At 42.6% G+C, this 26,271-nt stretch overlaps 4 non-coding genes and 7 pseudogenes across 4 annotated transcripts; all 11 read left to right on the top strand.

Annotated features, from left to right (window-relative positions):
- Positions 1–2,542: 2,542 nt before the first annotated feature.
- LOC114547528 (uncharacterized) lies at positions 2,543–2,739 on the top strand (annotated as a pseudogene).
- Positions 2,740–7,309: 4,570 nt separating this feature from the next.
- On the top strand, positions 7,310–7,506 carry LOC114547524 (uncharacterized; annotated as a pseudogene).
- Positions 7,507–8,200: 694 nt separating this feature from the next.
- LOC114547517 (small nucleolar RNA U3) lies at positions 8,201–8,407 on the top strand. Its single transcript, XR_003691184.1, has one exon. It is a non-coding gene; the product is annotated as a small nucleolar RNA U3 (small nucleolar RNA).
- A 4,600-nt stretch (positions 8,408–13,007) lies between these two features.
- Positions 13,008–13,214, top strand: LOC114547516 (small nucleolar RNA U3). The gene has a single exon (XR_003691183.1). It is a non-coding gene; the product is annotated as a small nucleolar RNA U3 (small nucleolar RNA).
- A 2,553-nt stretch (positions 13,215–15,767) lies between these two features.
- On the top strand, positions 15,768–15,964 carry LOC114547521 (uncharacterized; annotated as a pseudogene).
- A 1,031-nt stretch (positions 15,965–16,995) lies between these two features.
- LOC114547520 (uncharacterized) lies at positions 16,996–17,192 on the top strand (annotated as a pseudogene).
- A 1,031-nt stretch (positions 17,193–18,223) lies between these two features.
- Positions 18,224–18,420, top strand: LOC114547519 (uncharacterized; annotated as a pseudogene).
- Positions 18,421–19,451: 1,031 nt separating this feature from the next.
- LOC114547532 (uncharacterized) lies at positions 19,452–19,650 on the top strand (annotated as a pseudogene).
- Positions 19,651–20,688: 1,038 nt separating this feature from the next.
- LOC114547534 (uncharacterized) lies at positions 20,689–20,884 on the top strand (annotated as a pseudogene).
- Positions 20,885–21,829: 945 nt separating this feature from the next.
- LOC114547510 (small nucleolar RNA U3) lies at positions 21,830–22,036 on the top strand. The gene has a single exon (XR_003691179.1). It is a non-coding gene; the product is annotated as a small nucleolar RNA U3 (small nucleolar RNA).
- Positions 22,037–24,481: 2,445 nt separating this feature from the next.
- On the top strand, positions 24,482–24,688 carry LOC114547533 (small nucleolar RNA U3). Its single transcript, XR_003691188.1, has one exon. It is a non-coding gene; the product is annotated as a small nucleolar RNA U3 (small nucleolar RNA).
- Positions 24,689–26,271: the final 1,583 nt, after the last annotated feature.

Below are 26,271 nucleotides of genomic sequence, written 5' to 3'. Positions count from 1 at the left end.
AAGCACACTGGTTCGAAACAGTGTTGGAGCTTGTATCAAATTGAAATAAGCACGTGACTGATGACGTCCGAAGCTTCGAACGTCACTGAAACTCCGGAAGGGTTTGCTGGATTCGAATAAATGCCGCTGCACCGATACTACTCACTCCGAGGAGAGACGGGAGAGACGCGCGGCGCACACCCAGATAAGTTTTGTTGTGTTTCATCGAGTTGACGTGCTTATTTCAGAGCCGTTTATTCAAAATACAACATGGACAACAGTACAAACGTAAGGAAGCGTTCAAGGGTGTGGGAACATTTTGACCTACTATCCCCAAATAAGGTAAATGGCTACGTTTTATGGACTGTTGTATTATTAGGCCTATTTATTATTATTATTATTATTATTATTCCCTGCACTGTCATTCAGACAACATTATCTGCTAAATAAAGTAGCCTAGATGCATTAACTAGCCTACCTAGTAATTCAGATCAAATTGCCTATTCTAACAGGCCAGTCCAGGTGTTTCTCTAAACAGTCACACTCTTTGCATTATTTTAAGGTTCGGTGTTTACTGTGCCCACAAGAACTGGCATACAACAATAATACATCTTCAATGTTGAGGCACCTCTGTGCAAAACACGAAGCAGCAGCAGCTGCAACATCTAATGCTCCACCCAGCGCCAATATTCAAGGCAATGTTCATTCCGGTCCTTCGTTTGGTTTGTTTCATTTCGTTTCATTATTGTGATCATTATACAACACAGCCTATTAATCTTGTCTCACCCCACCAGGAAGGAACACGCACCAAACTGGGCGAAAGGATATCACTAGCTGCAGTCCTCACTCCTTGGCTCACTTCATGGCTACGTTGTTTGTCCCAAACACTGGCAGAATGTATTATTTGATAAGGCTCCGAATTCACATTTAAAACATGCAAACACACAAAAAGAAACTGTCAGATATATATTTTATATACATATACATTTGCTGCATAATAATGAAGTAATGAATAATTACTGAATTAATATTGTCATTCATATGATGCTTCTTGTGTGACAGTGTCCAGGAAAATGGAGCTGGATGAAGCCTTGCTGGAGATGGTGGTGGTGGATGCCCAGCCATTGAGCATTGTGGAGAATGCAGGGTTCAAGGCCTTTGTTAATCTCTTGGATCCCACATATGTTATCCCTGGGAGGAAGACCTTGAAGGCAATGCTGCAGAAAAAATATGAAGACACCAAGGAGAAGGCTGGCTGAGCTCGGAAGGCATCCACAGTAAGCTTGACTGCAGACATGTGGACATCTATAAACATGGATGCCTACTTGGCAGTAACATGCCACTATGTCACTGCAGAGGCCAAGCTTTCCACTGTGCTTTTAGAAGTGAGGAAGTTCCCTGACACGCACACAACAGCTAACATCGCTGAAGCAAAGTCAGCCCTTATGACAGACTGGGGAATTACAGGGAAGGTAACAAGCTTGGTGACCGACTGTGCGTCAAACATGATTGCATGTGCTAATCAGTTACATCTCCGCCATGTCCCCTGTTTCGCACGTTTTAAACCTTGTGGTGAAGCCATCCCTTGCTCTAACCCCTGAGCTGGAAGAAATGCGGTCTTGTGCACGCCGCATTGTACATCTTTTTAAATGCAGCACAACTGCCAAGGAAAAACTGTGCGAAATCCAGCTACAGATGGGTAGACCTCTGCTGAAGCCAATCCAAGAAGTGGATACAAGGTGGAATAGCACCTATGCCATGCTGCAGAGGATCCATGACCTGCGAGAGCCTTTGGGAGCAACTTTGGCTAATCTAACCAATGACATCACTCCCTTTTCAGCAGAAGAATACGAGTCCATCCAACAGTGTCTGATGGTTCTGAAGCCATTCCACCTGGCCACTGTTGAACTGTCTGAAGAACAACGAGTGTCTGGCTCCAAAGTCATTCCTATGGTTAAGATGTTAAGACATCGTACTGGCAGACTGTGTACAACAATGGCAAACCCATTGGCGCAGAAACTGGACAGTAATGTGACCCTCTCACAAGGCACTGAGGATGCTAGAGTGCACAGATATTTTTGAGAACATTGTTGTGGAAACACAATAAGCATGGAAACTAAATGCATACTTCCTGCGTTACTTCAAATACTAAGTTACTCATCTAGTAAACTAGTATTTGTGTTTTTGTACGATGTTTTGGATGTTTTTGAACTATATAGTTTTTGAACTGCTAGCGATATGGGCCGAGACTGGGAGAGCTACATGGAGCTACATGGATAAATATGCACCAAACAAGCCACTTTGAAATTTTGCTCTTCTCATAATACAAAAGTTGGGAGACCCTCCCCTGTAGACTAAAAAAAATTGGATGACCCTCCCATCAACAAAGAATAAAAACACATGACCCTCCCCTATTTTCCTCTGGTGGTCCATTCCATAAATACCGAAAGAATGAATATGTCACTGAGAGTAGGAGGAGTGTCTTAGTGAGTGTCAGGAGTTGACCAGGAGTAGAAGTGCTCGTCTCCACACATAAGACCCTGAGAAACATCCAGAACAAACCAAGACTATACTTTCAGGGATCATTTCTTTAGTTGTTGACTTGAGAAATGTGTTTCTAACGAGTTTGGTCTCGCTGCCCACGATGAAGAGTTGAGATGTTTCCTTCAGAGAAGGAAACTGGTGGGAAGACTTTGTTTCTTCTCCACTGTTGAAGACTGTTCAGAGAGACTCTGAAGGAGGAAACATGATCTGAGTGGAGCTTGTTGTGTCTAAAAACCAAGCATCTATTTCAAAAGGGACTGCTTTATTACCATGTGGGTAGATGTTGCTTATATTCCCTTGTTTTTAGTAAGAAGATGTACGATTGCATATTATTAATAACAAAATAACTTTTAAGTCAGCAATCAATCAACAAATACTCTTAATGACTCTCAGAGATCTCAGGTCAACTTCAACATTTCTTTTTTTGGTTTATTTGCCTGTTTGGTTGACTCATCCATTCACTTGTTTGCAGTTTGGTGAACTGCCACTCAGCTGATGATATCAGAGCAGATGTCAGAGTTGTCTCAGTGTTAATACTGTACAGTATTCCATGTGAACTTTCTAATTTATCGAGGTTAAAGTTTTAGCACTGAGGCCGGGTCCTTTTCCATCCATCAGACCAAGAACATGACATTTCCTTTGTGTAGTGTAGGGAAACCTTGAAGGTGTCTGTCTGTTTAGACTGGAGCTTCCTCGTGACAGCAGGGGTTTAATGGGAAAACTGAAGGCAGCCAAATGGTCTCTGCTCTCTGTTTTTTGGGGTTAATTTGTAAGTAAACGTACTTTCTGCTTCATTTCATTTGCCATTTCCCTTCTTATTTTATCATCACTTTGAAGCGGTCCAGTTGGTCAGTTAGGACAGAAGACAAACAACTTCTCTCCTTTAAGGTGGTTTATTAATGCTGGAACAATAATATAACTTGTATACAAGGAATAAAGCAAAAGGATAACATGACATAAATGTGGGCCATCCTACTTCACTCTGGAGCTCCGTAGAGTGGACCCTTTCTTTGGTTTAACAGAAAGTTCTCATCCCCCTCAGGGGTGTTGTTTCTTCCTATTGGTGGGCTTTTACTTCCAAGGCCTGTACTACCAATCCAGATCAACATGTCCTGGACTTCTTTCAGTTACCCGTCTTCACCTAACCTAACAACCACGGTCCCGCATAAGCTGTGTCACGACTCTGGTTATCAACTAGTTCAATCCACCCAGGGTTTCCCAATCCAGCGATACGAGCGTTCACATAAAAGAGGTGGTGTTTGCACATCATAACCAATGGCAAACATCTACCAGAGTCTCATATTTTATATAAGAAGAGCAAACTATAATTCTACATAAATATGAAGAACACAGACACGGTTTTACGGGCAAAACGCAATACAGTTGCTGCTTCCTAAAACAGCAAGGAAAGCTGGCAAAGAAAGCCGACGCTGTAAATGCGTAAATCACAACGCTTATCAATATCACTTCCCCATCAGTCAGGCACAAGATCTGGCCATAATTACACTTGTGCTTTCCATAAACTGCCGTTCCTTTAGCCTATTATTTCAGTTGCAACCCTGGCAGTGGTAAGCGATCGTCAGAGAAAATAAAAGATATAAAAACATAATTCAAACCGACGTGCGCATTGGCAACACACGGCTCAACAAGCCGACAAACGTAATTCCCCTCATAAAGATACCCATCAGGGAATGTAAACGGGGTTGTCGGTCTCTAAATGTTTTAACTTTTATGAGCCCACCTCTCTCTCTCCGCGCACCGAGCTACGCCTGATCTTCTAAGTATTGATTGGTCAGCAGGCGGTGCTTTTACACCGGTTGATCTCTAATCTCCAACATAACCTGCTCCCGACCAGGGTAGGTATTCAGCATGAGTTACCACGGCGATTGAATCCGGTAACAAGTGATCCACTGTCGTGATACAGAAAACTCTGGGCTGAACCTGACATTAAACCTGTAGTAACAGAAAATTGATGCCAAATGCCAAAGAAACAGCTCTTTTATTTTACTTTTACATACATTAAACCACATTTTTATTCATTAGTTAGCTACAGGACAGCGTCTTTCAAACATGACCTGCGCGAAAGAGAAAAAAATAAATAATGCTTCATTGTACCCAGCACTTCTGGAAATGTACTTCCAAATCTGCATCTCTGTCCCCAGCACATTTCAAACCAAACTGACGCCCATGAACTTACCCGTATCTCCAGCTGGAAAATAATTTGATTTCGTATTTTTGACCCTCTGAACTTACCGTTGGACACGCCTCGGCACGAGACGGGACGGCATGAGACGGGACAGCTTGACATGAGACGCTCCAGGATGCAGCCATACCCGCCTCCCGCACTCTAATCACAAACGGGTTATGAGATACAGCCATAAGGTCCTATCTTGCACTCAGCACAATTGCCTCCGTACACCGATGCATGTTTCATTCCTATTTCACACCCAACCTACAGCGGACTTTTCCCTCCACAGACGCACGTTGATGAATTAGGGAATGTATTTGCGCTCCCGGGGGCGGTTCAGCGAAAAGAGGAGGCGTGTTCAGGCGCAAACATTCCCTGGTGCTATTTTGCAGTTTCAGAAAACAATTCCGCCACAGACCAGGGGCCTGTTTTACAAAACCAAGATAAGGGATTAAGCCGGGATTTCCTGGTTATCCTGGATGAATTTAGCCTTGATTCGGTTTCATGAAAGCGGAGGCACATAAATCACCATGGAGATTTATTCTGTGCAGCTAGCCTGGTCCTGACCAGGCTAACAGCCAGGATTTATTTAATCCTGGAGCCTTTTCTGTTCGCTCAGCAGTGGTTTTACCCTATTGTTATCAGCCTGGATTAAAATACAACAGGTGCATATTGCTGTTCATTTAAGTACTGTTATTATTTAAAGTTGTGACCATTATTTTTTTTTATAATTATAAATTTGTCATTGTTACTGTTATATTGCTGTATGAAGACTGCTGTTCATATTGTTGTAAGAAGTTTGATGAATATATTATGGCAGTTGTTGGGATAATTAGAAAAGGCTGATAAAATTTCAAATGAGTTTTAAATGAAGTCTGTTACTAAGGGCAATACATACAATGCTGTACATTTCTATAGTTCCCCAATGCACCTTAAATTATTTTAGTGTATCATTTCTTTTTTTATTCTTTAACAATAAGGATCATGTTTGTTCTGCTTCCATGTGCATTGTATTTGCCATTCTTATCACACAATTTGTGTTGTCCAGTAAACTGGGACTATAATTTGGGAGGATTGTACAATTTTAAGAACATATCCTAACTGTACAATCCTCCCAAATTATAGACTTAGCTTAGTTCACTGGATCAGTAACTATCTAGTGATGTAGGCTACTGTACGTTCATGTAACAACAGGGAGAGGACACCTTAATGGTTTTTGACCTTATATTTTGCCTCGGGGGAAATAACTGATGAATATACTCTGTTCCATTCATGTTTATAGTGTGCATGGAATTTATCACTTTATTATCTTTATAGTTTCTAGATTTTACAGTTCAAGTTCTTCAGTTTATTTTCTATGTCCATATATACCAGGGAGCAAGGCATATCATATGTAGAGAAGGAAACTCGTCCTCTATAAAAAATAAAAAAACGCGAGAAAAAGCGTGACAGATAATAGTGGACAGACTAAATGATAGTCTAAAAATATACATTTATGAACTACTGCTTTTAAATGAAACCATTCAATGTGTCACTTGTCATTTGCAAAAACGAACACCTGTACACTTTGCATTAAAAGCGAGTAGTGGAAGTTAATATGACTTAGGAAATTAATATTTTAGCCAATGAGAGAGAGGGAGGAACAGAGTGAATATTTACGCTTCATATTCTAGCGTTATAGAAAATGGATCTTCATGGTAAATTTCCTGAGTAACATTATCTTCTGCTTACTTTTAAGGCAAAGCGTACAATTGTTAATTTGTGCAAATGATTAGTAGCCTAATCATTGAATGGTAGGAGTATGACGATTTCCATTCAGAGCAGTGGTCAGTTAATGTAGATATTTAGGCTCCGTACGCATTCAGTAGGTCTGCGATCGTCTGCTAAGCTTTCTCTCGCTGTTTCGTTACAGCGGCCGTGTTATTTTCTTTTTATTCAAATAATGTGTTTCACGTCATCATACTTCCACAAGAAGCTGCTGCTCACTCTGTATAAAGTATGTACAATGCGTATTCTCCATTTTGGCATCAGTAAATCTGTGCTCGACCTCGCGGTCTTTTGAGGAAATCCGTGGACGCGCATCTATCTGAATTACTTCAGCCTGGCTCGACCTAGTCTCTCCTCCTCAGCCTGGCTTGGCCTTCGTGAAACGCACCAAGCCAGGATGCATAGATTAGACTAGGTCAAGCCTCGCTTTATCGGTTATCCTGGATTTATATATTCTACTTTTGTGAAACAGGCCCCAGGAAAAACCTGGTCTAAAGTCAGTGGCGCGTTATTCAAATGCTATTTTAGGGGCGCATGCTTGGCTACTTCAGACCAACCCATTTTAGATTTGCATTGGAAGAGTCATTCATCCCGCCGGTATCATAGCAACAGCGCCCGAGATCCGCCCACAAAGCTACTTGTGTTTCACGTTTGATACTTGCGTTTCAGATTGTTAAAATAGGGCCCGTAGTGTTAATGCTGCTGTCAGCCTGTCTGTCTCTGATGACGCTGTGAGTGTAGGAGGAGTGTCTTAGTGAGTGTCAGGAGTTGACCAGGAGTAGAAGTGCTCGTCTCCACACATAAGACCCTGAGAAACATCCAGAACAAACCAAGACTATACTTTCAGGGATCATTTCTTTAGTTGTTGATTTGAGGAATGTGTTTCTAAAGAGTTTGGTCTCGCTGCCCACGATGAAGAATTGAGATGTTTTCTTCAGAGCAGGAAACTGGTGGGAAGACTTTGTTTCTTCTCCACTGTTGAAGACTGTTCAGAGAGACTCTGAAGGAGGAAACATGATCTGAGTGGAGCTTGTGGTGAAATCTATTTGAACCCACAAATCTCGAACTGTAGTTTTCTAACAAAACAAATTGGAAATACACATGCTCTAAAATTTTATGTTTCTTCAAGTTTTTGTTTTTAAATGTTTCTTACTTTGGTTCTCTTTTCACAGAAGAACAACAAGTAGATTGCATTTAGGTTCTTAGGCTATGTTGACACCACAATTCTTATTGCTTAATTTGGAGTTTTTGCTCAGATCTGATTTTTTTTGATTGGCTGTTGATGTTACCTTTTCAAAATGTGGCCGATATCAGATTCAAGTGTGAACTGTTTGCGGTTTCAAATTGACCCGTGTGTGCAAAAGACCAATAACAATGACATCAGACGCAGCACGCTGTTGCACTAACGCCATAATGTAGCGTGTGCACAACGTGCATACACTTTGCTTCTCTCATCTACACGGACGCAGCAGTTCCCATTTAGGAGATGCGCCCGAGATGCCGCAGCAACATCGCCACCTGGTCAAGACGCATTTATTACTTTGCCGCATCCCGAACAGCTCCTGCTGGCGTGCACCAGCAGTAATATGTAATATGTTCTGACAAGTAAATAAATGAATCTGTTACTGAGAGTAGGAGTGTCTTAGTGAGTGTCAGGAGTTGACCAGGAGTAGAAGTGCTCGTCTCCACACATAAGACCCTGAGAAACATCCAGAACAAACCAAGACAATACTTTCAGAGATCATTTCTTTAGTTGTTGACTTGAGAAATGTGATTCTAAAGAGTTTGGTCTCGCTGCCCATGATGAAGAGTTGAGATGTTTCTTTCAGAGCAGGAAACTGGTGGGAAGACTTTGTTTCTTCTCTGCTGTTGAAGACTGTTCAGAGTTTCTCAGAGAGACTCTGAAGGAGGAAACATGATCTGAGTGGAGCTTGTCGTGAAGTTGTAAAGATTAACTTCAAACTAATATAACTCTTGAATTTTAGCTTTCTACCAACACAAACTGTAAATCTGCTTAATAGAAACAGGCTTTCCACACTAACAAACATACGTGTGTCATCAGTATGTGGAAAAAATTTGATTTTAACTGTTTCGGGCTCGAGTCGGGCTCAGACATAAATATCTTAATGTTGGGCTCGGGCTGGGTTTGGTTACTGCTCTTTCAGGGGCGTGCTGGACTCGGACAGAAAAATGCGGCCTGATCCGCCCTCCAAGACTGTATGGCTGCAGCCTGGAGCATCCCATGTCATGCTGTCCCGTCTGGTGCCGAGTCTGCAACCATAAATTGCTCTAGGTAACGTTAGCTAATTTGCTAACAAACCAACGCTGATGCAGGTTTCATCAAATGTACGTTAACATCAGGGACACAACAATAACATCCAGATATCAGCAAACTATATGTATGGCTAAAATTGTTACTTTAACAGTTTAAATGTTTTTTAATTGATTGCAATAAACGTGGTCACGAAGTTACGCCATATGGCGTCGATTTTGGTGGGGACGGTGGTTACGCGTACCTATACCAGATTTCGTCACGAGTCATTTTGCACCCACCACTTTTTTGAAAACCTCCAGCTCAATGTAGTTAAAAAAAAAAAAGAGTCCATAACACATATAATTCTTGAGCGAAAGATGCCAAGAAATTCACAACAATCTCTATCGCCACAGGGCAGGCACAGACACAGCCGCTCTGCTGCTGCGCAACACTGGTTGTCGGGACATTCTGCTTAACGTGAAAAAGCTTAACGTGGTTTAATGTACCTCAACAACGATCAATGATCACCAAATTTCTCATGGCCATATCTTGTAATGAACACTTAAGCCTGTCAAAAGAACTAAACCGAAATATATGGCATATAATATGGCGAGGAAAAAGCTTGTAGCCTACCCAAAATGATCAATGATTACCAAATTTCTCTCTCATATTGCTCCTCATAACCACTGATGCCCTGCTGAAAATGTGAAGCAGAAACGCGTCAGATGTCAGATAACGTCCATAATAATTAGCCTTTGGGTTTAATTTTTTTGACAGTTTTCAGTGGCTATGAGAAGCAATATAAAAGAGAAATTTGGTAATCATTGATCATTGTTTACATACATTAAACCACATTTTTATTCATTAGTTAGCTACAGGACAGCATCTTTCAAACATGACCTGCGCGAAAGAGAAACAAATAAATAATGCGTCATTGTACCCAGCACTTCTGGAAATGTACTTCCAAATCTGCGTCTCTGTCCCCAGCACATTTCAAACCAAACTGACGCCCATGAACTTACCCGTATCTCCAGCTGGAAAATAATTTGATTTCATATTTTTGACCCTCTGAACTTACCGTTGGACGCGCCTCGGCACAAGACGGGACGGCATGAGACGGGACGGCTTGACATGAGACGCTCCAGGATGCAGCCATACCCGCTTCCCGCACTCTAATCACAAACGGGTTATGAGATACAGCCATAGGGTCCTATCTTGCACTCAGCGCAATTGCCTCTGTACACCGATGCATGTTTCATTCCTATTTCGCACCCAACCTACAGCGGACTTTTCCCTCCACAGACGCACGTTGATGAATTAGGGAATGTATTTGCGCTCCCGGGGGCGGTACAGCGAAAAGAAGAGGCGTGTTCAGGCGCAAACATTCCCTGGTGCTATTTTGCAGTTTCAGTGATGATGGAGACACCTGGAGAGGCGTGATTGGAAGGAACGGCCTCCCTGATCTAAAGCAGAGTGGTTGTTTGTTGTTGGATTTCTGTGCTAGTCATGGATTGTCTATAACGAACACCATGTTCGAACATAGGGATGCTCATAAGTGTACCTGGTACCAGAGCACCCTAGGCCAAAGGTCAATGATCGATTTTATAATCGTTTCATCTGATCTGAGGACGTATGTTTTGGACACTCGGGTGAAGAGAGGGGCAGAGCTGTCAACCGATCACCATCTGGTGGTGAGTTGGGTCAGGGGGTGGGGGAAGACTCTGGACAGACCTGGTAAGCCCAAACGTGTAGTGCGGGTAAATTGGGAACGTCTGGAGGAGGCCCCTGTCCGACAGATTTTCAACTCACACCTCCGGCGGAGCTTTTCGTGCATCCCTGTGGAGGCTGGGGGCATTGAACCCGAGTGGACAATGTTCAAAGTTTCCATTGCTGAAGCTGCGGCGAGGAGCTGTGGTCTTAGGGTCTTAGGTGCCTCAAGGGGCGGTAACCCACGAACACCATGGTGGACACCGGTGGTCAGGGAAGCCGTCCGACTGAAGAAGGAGTCTTTCGGGATATGTTATCCCAGAGGACTCCGGAGTCAGTAGCAGCGCATGAAGGGCACGAAGGGCTGCAGCCTCTGCCATGAAAGAGGCAAAGCAGCGGTTGTGGGAGAAGTTTGGAGAAGACATGGAGAAGGACTTTTGGTCGGCACCAAAGTGCTTCTGGAAAACTGTTCGCCACCTCAGGAGGGGGGCGGGGAACCATCCAAGCTGTGTACAGTAAGGATGGGACACTGTTGACCTCAACTGAGGAGGTAATAGGGCGGTGGAAGGAGCACTTTGAGGAACTCCTGAATCCGACTAATACGCCCTCTATGTTAGAGGCAGAGCTGGAGGATAACGGGGGATTGTCGTTGATTTCCCAGGCGGAAGTCACTGATGTAGTCAAACAACTCCACAGTGGCAAAGCCCCGGGGATTGATGAGATCCGTCCAGAAATGCTCAAGGCTCTGGATGTGGAGGGGCTGTCCTGGTTGACACGACTCTTCAACATTGCGTGGAAGTCTGGAACAGTGCCAAAGGAGTGGCAGACTGGGGTGGTGGTTCCCCTTTTTAAAAAGGGGGACCAGAGGGTGTGTGCCAATTACAGGGGTATCACACTTCTCAGCCTCCCTGGTAAAGTCTATTCCAAGGTGCTGGAAAGGAGGGTTCGGCCGATAGTCGAACCTCGGGTTGAGGAGGAACAATGCGGATTCCGTCCTGGTCGTGGAACAACGGACCACCTCTTCACTCGCAAGGATCCTGGAGGGAGCCTGGGAGTATGCCCAACCGGTCTACATGTGTTTTGTGGATTTGGAGAAGGCGTATGACCGGGTCCCCCGGGAGATACTGTGGGAGGTGCTGCTTGGGGAGTATGGGGTGAGGGGTCTCTACTCAGGGCCATCCAATCTCTGTACGACCAAAGTGAGAGCTGTGTCCGGGTTCTCGGCAGTAAGTCGGACTCGTTTCAGGTGAGGGTTGGCCTCCGCCAGGGCTGCGCTTTGTCACCAATCCTGTTTGTAATATTTATGGACAGGATATCGAGGCGTAGTCGGGGTGGGGAGGGGTTGCAGTTCGGTGGGCTGGGGATCTCATCGCTGCTCTTTGCAGATGATGTGGTCCTGATGGCATCATCGGCCTGTGACCTTCAGCACTCACTGGATCGGTTCGCAGCCGAGTGTGAAGCGGTTGGGATGAGGATCAGCACCTCTAAATCGGAGGCCATGGTTCTCAGCAGGAAACCGATGGAATGCCTTCTCCAGGTAGGGAATGAGTCCTTACCCCAAGTGAAGGAGTTCAAGTACCTTGGGATTTTGTTCGCGAGTGAGGGGACAATGGAGCGGGAGATTGGTCGGAGAATCGGCGCAGCGGGTGCGGTATTACATTCAATCTATCGCACCGTTGTGACGAAAAGAGAGCTGAGCCAGAAGGCAAAGCTCTTGATCTACTGGTCAGTTTTCATTCCTACCCTCACCTATGGTCATGAAGGCTGGGTCATGACCGAAAGAACGAGATCCAAGGTACAAGCGGCCAAAATGGGTTTCCTCAGGAGGGTGGCTGGCGTCTCCCTTAGACATAGGGTGAGAAGCTCAGTCATCCGTGAGGAGCTCGGAGTAGAGCCGCTGCTCCTCGGCGTCCCGAAAGGAGCCAGTTGAGGTGGTTCGGGCATCTGGTAAGGATGCCCCTGGGCGCCTCCCTAGGGAGGTGTTCCAGGCACGTCCAGCTGGGAGGAGGCCTCGGGAAGACCCAGGACTAGGTGGAGGGATTATATCTCCAACCTGGCCTGGGAACGCCTCGGGATCCCCAGTCGGAGCTGGTTAATGTTGCTCGGGAAAGGGAAGTTTGGGGTCCCCTGCTGGAGCTGCTCCCCAGCGACCCGACAATCGGATAAGCGGACGAAGATGGATGGATGGATGGAGAAAACAATTCCGCCACAGACCAGGAAAAACCTGGTCTAAAGTCAGTGGCGCATTATTCAGATGCTATTTTAGGGCGCATGCTTGGCTACTTCAGACCAACCCATTTCAGATTTGCGTCGGAAGAGTCATTCATCCCGCCATTATCATAGCAACAGTGCCCGAGATCGGCCCACAAAGCTACTTGCGTTTCACGTTTGATACTTGCGTTTCAGATTGTTAAAATAGTGCTCGTAGTGTTAATGCTGCTGTCAGCCTGTCTGTCTCTGATGACGCTGTGAGTGTAGGAGGAGTGTCTTAGTGAGTGTCAGGAGTTGACCAGGAGTAGAAGTGCTCGTCTCCACACATAAGACCCTGAGAAACATCCAGAACAAACCAAGACTATACTTTCAGGGATCATTTCTTTAGTTGTGGACTTGAGAAATGTGTTTCTAAAGAGTTTGGTCTCGCTGCCCACGATGAAGAGTTGAGATGTTTCCTTCAGAGCAGGAAACTGGTGGGAAGATTTTGTTTCTTCTCCACTGTTGAAGACTGTTCAGAGTTTCTCAGAGAGACTGTGAAGGAGGAAACATGATCTGAGTGTGGCTTGTTGTGAAATCTATTTGAACCCAGGTATCTTGAACTGTCGTTTTCTAGCAAAACAAATTTGAAATTTGCATGCTCTAAAATTCTATGTTTCTTCAAATTTTTGGTTTTAAATGTTTCTCACTTTGGTTCTCTTTTCACACAAGAACAACAAGTAGATTGTGTTTAGGTTCTTAGGCTACATTCACACCGCAAGTCTTAATGCTTAGTTTGGATTTTTTGCTCAGATCTGATTTTTTTTGTTTGGCTGTTGACGTTACCTTTTTAAAATGTGGCCGATATCAGATTCCAGTGTGAACTGTTTGCGGTTTCGAACTGACCTGTGTGCAAAAGACCAATAACAATCATTCAGCACGCTGTTGCACTAAAGCCATAATGTAGCACGTGCACAACGCGCGCATACACTTTGCTTCTCTCATCTACACGGACGCAGCAGTTCCCATTTAGGAGATGCGCCCGAGATGCCGCAGCAACATCGCCCACCGGTCAAGACGCATTTATTACTTTGCCGCATCCCGAACAGCTCCTGCTGGCGTCGCCAGGTAAATCCGCCGTTATAATAGCAATCCGCCATGGAACAAGAGCGCCTGCTCTTAAAGGGAATGTGAGATGACGCTCTGATTGGTTTATTTCACGTTACGCCCAAACGACACCTAGCTACTTCAGACCAACCCATTTTAGATTTGCGTCGGAAGATTCATTTATCCCGCCGGTATCATAGCAACAGCGCCCGAGATCCGCCCACTTTTTGGAGTTTCTCAGAGAGACTCTGAAGGAGGAAACATGATCTGAGTGGAGCTTGTTGTGTCTGAAACCAAGATTTTATTGGGAAAGTTGCTTTCGTAATAGTAAAGTTCCTCAGCTGATGATTTCTGAGCAAATGTCAGAATTGTCTCAGTGTTAATACTGTACAGTATTCCATGTGAACTTTCTAGTTTATTGGGCTTAAAGTTTTAGTATTGAGGCCGGGTCCTTTTCCATTTCCCCTCATATTTTATCACCACTTTGAAGCGGTCCAGTTGGTCAGTTAGGACAGAAGACAAACAACTTCTCTCCTTTAAGGTGGTTTATTAATGCTGGAATAATAATAGAACTTGTATACAAGGAATAAAGCAAAAGGATTACATGACACAAATGTGGGCCATCCTACTTCACCCTGGAGCTCAGTAGAATGGACCCTTTCTTTGGTCTAACAGAAAGTTCTCATCCCCATGAGGGGTGCTGTCTCTTCCTATTGGTGGGCTTTTTTCTCCCAAGGCCTGTACTATGAAGCAAGATCAACGTGTCCTGGACTTCTTTTAGTAATCCGGCTTCACTAACCCTAACAGCTGCGGTCCCGGATAACCGATGTCACGAAGGTGGTTATCAACTAGTTCAATCAACCCAGGTTTGTCCAATCTAGAGACGCGTTCATAAAAAGAGGTGGTGTTTGCACATCATAAACAATGGCAAACATCTACCAGAGCCGCACGTTATATATATGAAGAGGAAATTATAATTCTACATAAATATGAAGGACACAGACACGGTTTTACAGGCAAAACGCAATACAGTTGCCGCTTCCTAAAACAGGAAGGAAAGCTGGCAAAAAAGAGAATAGCCGACGCTGTAGATGTTTAAATCACAACTCCAATATCACTTCCCCATCAATCAGGACCATCTGGCCATAATTACACTTGTGCTTTCCATAAACTGCCATTGCTTTAGCCTATTATTTCAGTTGCAACCCTGGCAGTAGGAAGTGATCGTGAGAGCAAATAAACAATATAAAAACATAATTCAAACCGACAAAGATTGGTGACATACGGCTCAAGAAGCCGATATGTAATTCCCTCCTATTAAAATATATAGGCTATATTTCATAAAAACACCCATGTTAACAGGGGTTGTTGGTCTCTAAATGTTTTAACTTTTATGAGCGCACCTCTCTCTCTCTCTCTCTCTCCGCACCGAGCTCTTCCTGATCTTCTAAGAACAGCGCGCCGTTATCAATCGAGCATTGATTAGTAGTAGTAGGCGGCGCTTTTAGACGGGTTGATCTCTAATCTCCACCATAACCTGCTCCCGACCAGGGTAGGTGTTCAGCATGAGTTACCACGGCGATTAAACCCGGTAACAAGTGATCCACCGTCGTGATACAGACTACCCTGGGCTGAACCTGAGGTTACCTCGTTAACGCCAAATCTTGTTTTCGTAGTACAGGCCTCTGGGGAAGTCCTGAATTTAACAAAGCACTTTTCCTCCTGATGGTGAATGAGTGCCGTGGAGACTTTGACTTATTAAAGTTAAATGAAGGGGACGAATGATTCATATAAAATGTTTTGGGGGTTTACACGTCTGTCTGGCCTCACGTGACATTAAACTTGTAGTAACAGAAAATAGATGCCAAATGCCAAAGAAACAGTTCTTTTACTTGGAATATGTTCTGACAAGGAAATAAATGAATCTGTTACTGAGTGTAGGAGGATTGTCTTAGTGAGTGTCAGGAGTTGAACAGGAGTAGAAGTGCTCGTCTTCACACATAAGACCCTGAGAAACATCCAGAACAAACCAAGACTATACTTTCAGGGATCATTTCTTTAGTTGTTGACTTGAGAAATGTGTTTCTAAAGAGTTTGGTCTCGCTGCCCACGATGAAGAGTTGAGATGTTTCCTTCAGAGCAGGAAACTGGTGGGAAGACTTTGTTTCTTCTCCACTGTTGAAGACTGGTCAGAGAAACTCTGAAGGAGGAAACATGATCTGAGTGGAGCTTGTTGTTTCTAAAACCAAAATTTAAGTAGTAAAGTTGTTTTCCAAATAGGAAAGTTTCTTACTTTCTTTTTGCAGTTTGGTTGACTCTGGCTTAGCTGATGTTTTCAGAGCAAATGTCAGAATTGTCTGTGTTAATACTGTACAGTATTCTATGTGAATTTTCTAATTTATTGGGGTTAAAGTTTCAGCATTGAGGCTGGGTCCTTTTCCGTCCATCAGACCAAGAACAAGACATTTCCTTTGTTTAGTGTAGGGAAACCTTGAAGGTGTTGTATCTGCCTGTGTTTAGACTGGAGCTTCCTCGTGACCGCAGGGGTTTAATGGGAAAACTGAAGGCAGCCAAATGGTTTCTGCTCTCTGTTTTTTGGTTAATTTGTAAGTAAACGTACTTTCCGCTTTATTTCGTTTGCCATTTCCCTTCTTATTTTATCACCACTTTGAAGCGGTCCAGTTGGTCAGTTATGACAGAAGACAAACAACTTCTCTCCTTTAAGGTGGTTTATTAATGCTGGAACAATAATAGAACTTGTATACAAGGAGTAAAGCAAAAGGATTACATGACATAAATGTGGGCCATCCTACTTCACCTTGGAGCTCTGTAGAATGGCTCTTTCTTTGGTTTAACAGAAAGTTCTCATCCCCCTCAGGGGTGTTGCCTCTTCCTATTGGTGGGCTTTTACTCCTGGTGAAGTCCTGAATTTAACAAAGACACTTTTCCTCCTGATGGTGAATGAGTGTCGTGGAGACTTTGACTTATTAAAGTTAAATGAAGGGGACGAATGATTCATATAAAATGTTTTGGGGTTTACACGTCTGTCTGGCCTCACGTGACATTAAACTTGTAGTAACAGAAAATAGATGCCAAATGCCAAAGAAACAGTTCTTTTACTTGGAATATGTTCTGACAAGGAAATAAATGAATCTGTTACTGAGTGTAGGAGGATTGTCTTAGTGAGTGTCAGGAGTTGACCAGGAGTAGAAGTGCTCGTCTCCACACATAAGACCCTGAGAAACATCCAGAACAAACCAAGACTATACTTTCAGGGATCATTTCTTTAGTTGTTGACTTGAGAAATGTGTTTCTAAAGAGTTTGGTCTCGCTGCCCACGATGAAGAGTTGAGATGTTTCCTTCAGAGCAGGAAACTGGTGGGAAGACTTTGTTTCTTCTCCACTGTTGAAGACTGGTCAGAGAAACTCTGAAGGAGGAAACATGATCTGAGTGGAGCTTGTTGTTTCTAAAACCAAAATTTAAGTAGTAAAGTTGTTTTCCAAATAGGAAAGTTTCTTACTTTCTTTTTGCAGTTTGGTTGACTCTGGCTTAGCTGATGTTTTCAGAGCAAATGTCAGAATTGTCTGTGTTAATACTGTACAGTATTCTATGTGAATTTTCTAATTTATTGGGGTTAAAGTTTCAGCATTGAGGCTGGGTCCTTTTCCGTCCATCAGACCAAGTACATAACATTTCCTTTGTTTAGTGTAGGGAAACCTTGAAGGTGTTGTATCTGCCTGTGTTTAGACTGGAGCTTCCTCGTGACAGCAGGGGTTTAATGGGAAAACTGAAGGCAGCCAAATGGTTTCTGCTCTCTGTTTTTTGGTTAATTTCTAAGTAAACGTACTTTCCGCTTTATTTCGTTTGCCATTTCCCTTCTTATTTTATCACCACTTTGAAGCGGTCCAGTTGGTCAGTTATGACAGAAGACAAACAACTTCTCTCCTTTAAATTGGTTTATTAATGCTGGAACAATAATAGAACTTGTATACAAGGAGTAAAGCAAAAGGATTACATGACATAAATGTGGGCCATCCTACTTCACCTTGGAGCTCCGTAGAATGGCTCTTTCTTTGGTTTAACAGAAAGTTCTCATCCCCCTCAGGGGTGTTGCCTCTTCCTATTGGTGGGCTTTTACTCCTGGTGAAGTCCTGAATTTAACAAAGACACTTTTTCTCCTGATGGTGAATGAGTGTCGTGGAGACTTTGACTTATTAAAGTTAAATGGGGGGACGAATGATTCATATAAAATGTTTTGGGGGTTTACACGTCTGTCTGGCCTCACGTGACATTAAACTTGTAGTAACAGAAAATACAAGCCAAATGCCAAAGAAACAGTTCTTTTACTTGGAATATGTTCTGACAAGGAAATAAATGAATCTGTTACTGAGTGTAGGAGGAGTGTCTTAGTGAGTGTCAGGAGTTGACCAGGAGTAGAAGTGCTCGTCTCCACACATAAGACCCTGAGAAACATCCAGAACAAACCAAGACTATACTTTCAGGGATCATTTCTTTAGTTGTTGACTTGAGAAATGTGTTTCTAAAGAGTTTGGTCTCGCTGCCCACGATGAAGAGTTGAGATGTTTCCTTCAGAGCAGGAAACTGGTGGGAAGACTTTGTTTCTTCTCCACTGTTGAAGACTGGTCAGAGAAACTCTGAAGGAGGAAACATGATCTGAGTGGAGCTTGTTGTTTCTAAAACCAAAATTTAAGTAGTAAAGTTGTTTTCCAAATAGGAAAGTTTTTACTTTCTTTTTGCAGTTTGGTTGACTCTGGCTTAGCTGATGTTTTCAGAGCAAATGTCAGAATTGTCTGTGTTAATACTGTACAGTATTCTATGTGAATTTTCTAATTTATTGGGGTTAAAGTTTCAGCATTGAGGCTGGGTCCTTTTCCGTCCATCAGACCAAGTACATAACATTTCCTTTGTTTAGTGTAGGGAAACCTTGAAGGTGTTGTATCTGCCTGTATTTAGACTGGAGCTTCCTCGTGACAGCAGGGGTTTAATGGGAAAACTGAAGGCAGCCAAATGGTTTCTGCTCTCTGTTTTTGGTTAATTTCTAAGTAAACGTACTTTCCGCTTTTATTTCGTTTGCCATTTCCTTCTTATTTTATCACCACTTTGAAGCGGTCCAGTTGGTCAGTTATGACAGAAGACAAACAACTTCTCTCCTTTAAGGTGGTTTATTAATGCTGGAACAATAATAGAACTTGTATACAAGGAGTAAAGCAAAAGGATTACATGACATAAATGTGGGCCATCCTACTTCACCTTGGAGCTCCGTAGAATGGCTCTTTCTTTGGTTTAACAGAAAGTTCTCATCCCCCTCAGGGGTGTTGCCTCTTCCTATTGGTGGGCTTTTACTCCTGGTGAAGTCCTGAATTTAACAAAGACACTTTTCCTCCTGATGGTGTGAATGAGTGTCGTGGAGACTTTGACTTATTAAAGTTAAATGAAGGGGACGAATGATTCATATAAAATGTTTTGGGGTTTACACGTCTGTCTGGCCTCACGTGACATTAAACTTGTAGTAACAGAAAATAGATGCCAAATGCCAAAGAAACAGTTCTTTTACTTGGAATATGTTCTGACAAGGAAATAAATGAATCTGTTACTGAGTGTAGGAGGATTGTCTTAGTGAGTGTCAGGAGTTGACCAGGAGTAGAAGTGCTCGTCTCCACACATAAGACCCTGAGAAACATCCAGAAGAAACCAAGACTATACTTTCAGGGATCATTTCTTTTTAGTTGTTGACTTGAGAAATGTGTTTCTAAAGAGTTTGGTCTCGCTGCCCACGATGAAGAGTTGAGATGTTTCCTTCAGAGCAGGAAACTGGTGGGAAGACTTTGTTTCTTCTCCACTGTTGAAGACTGGTCAGAGGAACTCTGAAGGAGGAAACATGATCTGAGTGGAGCTTGTTGTTTCTAAATCCAAAATTTAAGTAGTAAAGTTGTTTTCCAAATAGGAAAATTTCTTACTTTCTTTTTGCAGTTTGGTTGACTCTGGCTTAGCTGATGTTTTCAGAGCAAATGTCAGAATTGTCTGTGTTAATACTGTACAGTATTCTATGTGAAGTTTCTAATTTATTGGGGTTAAAGTTTCAGCATTGAGGCTGGGTCCTTTTCCTTCCATCAGACCAAGAACAAGACATTTCCTTTGTTTAGTGTAGGGAAACCTTGAAGGTGTTGTATCTGCCTGTATTTAGACTGGAATTTTCGTGACCGCAGGGGTTTAATGGGAAAACTGAAGGCAGCCAAATGGTTTCTGCTCTCTGTTTTTGGTTAATTTCTAAGTAAACGACCAATAACAATTTTCCGCTTTATTTCGTTTGCCATTTCCTTCTTATTTTATCACCACTTTGAAGCGGTCCAGTTGGTCAGTTATGACAGAAGACAAACAAATTCTCTCCTTTAAGGTGGTTTATTAATGCTGGAACAATAATAGAACTTGTATACAAGGAGTAAAGCAAAAGGATTACATGACATAAATGTGGGCCATCCTACTTCACCTTGGAGCTCCGAGAGAATGGCTCTTTCTTTGGTTTAACAGAAAGTTCTCATCCCCTCAGGGGTGTTGCCTCTTCCTATTGGTGGGCTTTTACTCCTGGTGAAGTCCTGAATTTAACAAAGACACTTTTCCTCCTGATGGTGAATGAGTGTCGTGGAGACTTTGACTTATTAAAGTTAAATGAAGGAACCGAATGATTCATATAAAATGTTTTGGGGGTTTTACGTCTGTCTGGCCTCACGTGACATTAAACTTGTAGTAACAGAAAATACAAGCCAAATGCCAAAGAAACAGTTCTTTTACTTGGAATATGTTCTGACAAGGAAATAAATGAATCTGTTACTGAGTGTAGGAGGAGTGTCTTAGTGAGTGTCAGGAGTTGACCAGGGTACTAGAAGTGCTCGTCTCCACACATAAGACCCTGAGAAACATCCAGAACAAACCAAGACTATACTTTCATGGATCATTTCTTTAGTTGTTGACTTGAGAAATGTGTTTCTAAAGAGTTTGGTCTCACTGCCCACGATGAGGAGTTGAGATGTTTCCTTCAGAGCAGGAAACTGGTGGGAAGAATTTGTTTCTTCTCCACTGTTGAAGACTGGTCAGAGAGACTCTGAAGGAGGAAACATGAAGGAGTGGAGCCTGTTGTGTCTAAAACCAAAATTTAAGTAGTAAAGTTGTTTTTCAAATAGGAAAGTGTTTTACTTTCTTTTTGCAGTTTGGTTGACTCTGGCTCAGCTGATGTTTTCAGATCAAATGTCAGGAATTGTCTGTGTTAATACTGTACAGTATTCTATGTGAATTTTCTAATTTATTTGGGTTAAAGTTTCAGCATTGAGGTAGGGTCCTTTTCCGTCCATCAGACCAAGAACAAGACATTTCCTTTGTTTAGTGTGGGGAAACCTTGAAGGTGTTGTATCTGCCTGTGTTTAGACTGGAGCTTCCTTGTGACAGCAGGGGTTTAATGGGAAAACTGAAGGCAGCCAAATGGTTTCTGCTCTCTGTTTTTGGTTAATTTGTAGCTCTTCCTGATCTTTCGCTTTATTTCGGTTTGCCATTTCCCTTCTTATTTTATCACCACTTTGAAGCGGTCCAGTTGGTCAGTTATGACAGAAGACAAACAACTTCTCCCTTTAAGGTGGTTTATTAAACATGAACAATAATATAACTTAAACCCGGGATACAAGGCGAAAGCAAAAGGATAACATGACTCTTCCTATTGGTGGGCTTTTACAGGCCTGGTGAAGTCCTGAATTTAACAAAGACACTTTTCCTCCTGATGGTGAATGAGTGTCGTGGAGACTTTGACTTATTAAAGTTAAATGAAGGGGACGAATGATTCATATAAAATGTTTTGGGGGTTTACACGTCTGTCTGGCCTCACGTGACATTAAACTTGTAGTAACAGAAAATAGATGCCAAATGCCAAAGAAACAGTTCTTTTACTTGGAATATGTTCTGACAAGGAAATAAATGAATCTGTTACTGAGTGTAGGAGGATTGTCTTAGTGAGTGTCAGGAGTTGACCAGGAGTAGAAGTGCTCGTCTCCACACATAAGACCCTGAGAAACATCCAGAACAAACCAAGACTATACTTTCAGGGATCATTTCTTTAGTTGTTGACTTGAGAAATGTGTTTCTAAAGAGTTTGGTCTCGCTGCCCACGATGAAGAGTTGAGATGTTTCCTTCAGAGCAGGAAACTGGTGGGAAGACTTTGTTTCTTCTCCACTGTTGAAGACTGTTCAGAGTTTCTCAGAGAGACTCTGAAGGAGAAAACATGATCTGAGTGGTGCTTGTTGTGTAGCTGTAAAACTAAATTTGAAGTCATGTGAACTTTAGTTTTCTAGCAACCCAAATTGAAAATTTGCATGCTCTACAATTCTACATGTTACTTCAATTTGTTGCAGCATGATCCCTTGTGTAAATAGGCTATAAGGAGGATAAAGTTTACAACTGAACCACAGTTTATGATTAACATGTAGTTAATCAGAAATCACTTAGAAAGTGATGGCAGCTTCCAGGCTTGTGTTTTGATTTTAAATGTTTCTCACTTCTCACTTTGTTTCTCTTTTCACAGAAGAACAACAAGTAGATTGTATTTAGGTTCTTATGCTATGTTCACACCGCAGGTCATAATGCTTAATTCAGATTTTTTGCTCGGATCCAATTTTATTTGTTTGGCTGTTGACGTTACCTTTTTAAAATGTGGCCGATATCAGATTCCTGTGTGAACTGTTTGCGGTTTCGAACTGACCCTGTGTGCAAAAGACCAATAACAATGACATCAGTCGCAGCACGCTGTTGCACTAAAGCCATAATGAGCGATACACTTTGCTTTCTCTCATCTACACGGACGCAGCAGTTCCCATTTAGGGAGATGCGCCCGAGATGCCGCAGCAACATCGCCACCGGTCAAGACGCATTTATTACTTTGCCGCATCCCAATCAGCTCCTGCTGGCGTCGCCAGGTAAATCCGCCGTTATAATAGCAATCCGCCATGGAACAAGAGCGCCTGCTCTTAAAGGGAATGTGAGATGACGCTCTGATTGGTTTATTTCACGTTACGCCCAAAGCGACACCTAGCTACTTCAGACCAACCCATTTTAGATTTGCGTCGGAAGAGTCATTTATCCCCCGGTATCATAGCAACAGCGCCCGAGATCCGCCCACTTTTCGGAGTTTCTCAGAGAGACTCTGAAGGAGGAAACATGATCTGAGTGGAGCTTGTTGTGTCTGAAACCAAGATTTTATTGGGAAAGTTGCTTTTTCTTAATAGTAAAGTTCCTTACTTTCTTATTACATTACATGACACAAATGTGGGCCATCCTACTTCACCCTGGAGCTCAGTAGAATGGACCCTTTCTTTGGTCTAACAGAAAGTTCTCATCCCCCGGAGGGGTGCTGTCTCTTCCTATTGGTGGGCTTTTTCTCCCAAGGCCTGTACTATGAAGCAAGATCAACATGTCCTGGACTTCTTTTAGTAATCCGGCTTCACTAACCCTAACAACTGCGGTCCCCGGATAACCGATGTCACGAAGGTGGTTATCAACTAGTTCAATCAACCCAGGTTTGTCCAATCTAGAGACGCGCGCGTTCGCATAAAAGAGGTGGTGTTTGCACATCATAAACAATGGCAAACATCTACCAGAGCCGCACTTTATATATAAGAAGAGCAAATTATAATTCTACATAAATATGAAGGACACAGACACGGTTTTACAGGCAAAACATAATACAGTCGGGCGCTTCCTAAAACAGGAAGGAAAGCTTTTAAAAAAAAGAATAACCGACGCTGTAGATGTTTAAATCACAACTCCAATATCACTTCCCCATCAATCAGGACCATCTGGCCATAATTACACTTGTGCTTTCCATAAACTGCCATTGCTTTTAGCCTATTATTTCAGTTGCAACCCTGGCGGTAGGAAGTGATCGTGAGAGCAAATAAACAATATAAAACATAATTCAAACCGATGTGCGCATTGGTGACACACAGCTCAAAAAGCAATATGTAATTCCTCCTATTAAAATATATAGGCTATATTTCATAAAAACACCCATGTTAACTGGGTTGTTGGTCTCTAAATGTTTTAACTTTTATGAGCACACCTCTCTCTCTCTCTCTCTCCGTGCACCGAGCTCTTCCTGATCTTCTAAGAACAGGTGCCGTTATCAATCGAGCATTGATTAGTAGTAGTAGGCGGTGCTTTTAGACGGGTTGATCTCTAATCTCCACCATAACCTGCTCCTAACCAGGGTAGGTGTTCAAGCATGAGTTACCACGGCGATTAAACCCGGGAACAAGTGATCCACCGTCGTGATACAGACTACCCTGGGCTGAACCTGAGGTTACCTCAGTTAACGCCAAATCTTGTTTCGTAGTACAGGCCTCTGGGGAAGTCCTGAATTTAACAAAGCACTTTTCCTCCTGATGGTGAATGAGTGCCGTGGAGACTTTGACTTATTAAAGTTAAATGAAGGGGACAAATGATTCATATAAATGTTTTGGGGGTTTACACGCCTGTCTGGCCTCACGTGACATTAAAACTTGTAGTAACAGAAAATAATGCCAAATGCCAAAGAAACAGTTCTTTTACTTGGAATATGTTCTGACAAGGAAATAAATTAATCTGTTACTGAGTGTAGGAGGATTGTCTTAGTGAGTGTCAGGAGTTGACCAGGGTAGAAGTGCCTGTCTCACACATAAGACCCTGAGAAACATCCAGAACAAAACCAAGACTATACTTTCAGGGATTATTTCTTTAGTTGTTGACTTGAGAAATGTGTTTCTAAAGAGTTTGGTCTTGCTGCCCACAATGAAGAGTTGAGATGTTTCCTTCAGAGCAGGAAACTGGTGGGAAGACTTTGTTTCTTCTCCACTGTTGAAGACTGGTCAGAGTTTCTCATAGAGACTCTGAAGGAGGAAATGTGATCTGAGTGAAGCTTTCTAGTTGCAAGACTTTTTTCTAAATTACAGAATTTTTGAGCTCTGACTTTGCAATGTCTTTTAAATAACGAAAAATTAATTGTGCAGGAAGCTGTCAATCACAATGAAATACTTCTTAACATCTGGTTACCAGCAGGAACGTTTCCTGGTATTTCTGTATTATTTCATGTGTTGATGTGGTAACTGTTCCAGTTGTTGTTGGTGCTGATGAAAGTTTGAGCCTGACTGTTACAGTACAGTTCTGTTTGCTAATAACATCTCTAGTGTTCACATTTCTCAGAGCACTGAGGCTTGAGACCACAACCTGATCTTGCATTGCCGGACCTTTCTCCACGGGCGCTGTGGAGTAAGGCCTGCCTACACCATTAGATGGATTCTGTGATAGGAGAAAAAAAAAAAAAAACGCTCAAGGTTGTTTGCATTTCTTTAAACCAATCACAATCGCCTTGGGTGGCGCTAAACTCAAGCGTCACATACAATGTTAAGGTGCCCATACCACGTGTTATTACTTTGTGGTGATGTCTGAAGTTCTAGCATGGACTCTGTAACATTTTTGTGGAAAAAATTCCTTGGTTACCTTGTTTCAAGCCAATGTAGCGTGCTATAAAAAGCCGGGGGGAGACTCAACTCAATTTCTGCCCGTGCGTTCTCATTAATATTCAACAAGCTAAGCTGTTTGAATCTGATTGGTTAACAGCTAGCTAATGAGAGCCTGGCTATCAGTATATCCTTTAACCAGCTCCAACTGGGCAAGCTCATGAACAGTAATGATCAGGCAACATGATGTCAGACTGACCAGCTTTTGTAATTGGTCTGATTTCTCTGCTTATTTCTTTCCAGTGGCTAGAGCTGACAGAGGAGGTAGCAGTTCATTTTCACATCTACTACATAAACACAAACACATATGGACCTAACATATTTCAAAAAATGGTTTTGTATGGCAGGCACCTTTAAAGGAAGTTAACTGTTCACACATTACAGTAATGTGAGCTATTTAAATTAGCTGGATACATGTAATTTGTTTCAACAGTGTATCGCCATGTGGACTGTGTCACAGCAATCCGGACCAATCAGTCCCCAAAACGTCCCAGTTAGAGAGTACATGCGTAAAACATATTCTTTGTAAATCTTTACAATCATACCCCGAAGAACTATGAAATTAATAATCTCCGCCCACCCGCTAAAATTGGGTGAATTTTGCAATTGGCGGGTAACGCTGTCAATCTACCTGCCACTTTATGGTAGGGCAATGAGAATTGAGTGATTCAGATGCGTAACTATGGTTTAGCAGGGCACGCGTTGCTTACGGCCTGGTCCAATCAGGGGCCCACATCACTAGAAGACATTGATTGACAGCCGGGCTCATCGCAGCCACTGACCAAGCGGGAGGGAGAACGGGTCAAATTAATTTTGTTTATGTTATGAAGACGACGCAGTGACTCCAACATCTCACATTTACCAACAAAATTACAGTGTGTCTTAACCACCAGCAGTTTTCATATTATACCAACATCATCATCCTCTGAGCCTTTTGTAAGTGTTCCTAGCCCAGAGTAATTAATTAATAGTACTAATTAT

Source organism: Perca flavescens, chromosome 20 (assembly GCF_004354835.1).
Source record: "Perca flavescens isolate YP-PL-M2 chromosome 20, PFLA_1.0, whole genome shotgun sequence".
NCBI classification, from domain to species: domain Eukaryota; kingdom Metazoa; phylum Chordata; class Actinopteri; order Perciformes; family Percidae; genus Perca; species Perca flavescens.
This window is presented reverse-complemented; position numbering and strand designations above follow the sequence as displayed.